This window comes from Oxyura jamaicensis, chromosome 17 (genome assembly GCF_011077185.1).
Source record: "Oxyura jamaicensis isolate SHBP4307 breed ruddy duck chromosome 17, BPBGC_Ojam_1.0, whole genome shotgun sequence".
NCBI lineage: Eukaryota > Metazoa > Chordata > Aves > Anseriformes > Anatidae > Oxyura > Oxyura jamaicensis.
The window spans coordinates 6,010,379-6,010,639 of record NC_048909.1 but is presented as its reverse complement, the minus strand read 5'-3'; positions in this window follow the sequence as shown (position 1 = coordinate 6,010,639).

Below are 261 nucleotides of genomic sequence, written 5' to 3'. Positions count from 1 at the left end.
CCCCCCCAGGCGCACCCCTCTCCCCAAACATCCCCTCCCCGGGGGCAGCCAGCCCTCGGCACCACTCCCAGGGGAAGTTTCTGGGGCTCCCGTCAAGGTTTCAAAGCCCAGAAGGGACAAAAACCATCCCTGAGCCGCAGGTACCCACGCAGGGTGGGCGAGACGGGGCGCACATGGGAGGGGGACGTGGATAAACCCCTGGAAGCGAGGAGCGAGCAGATCCCGCAGCTCCACGGAGCCGCTGGGACTCGGGCGCTCTCG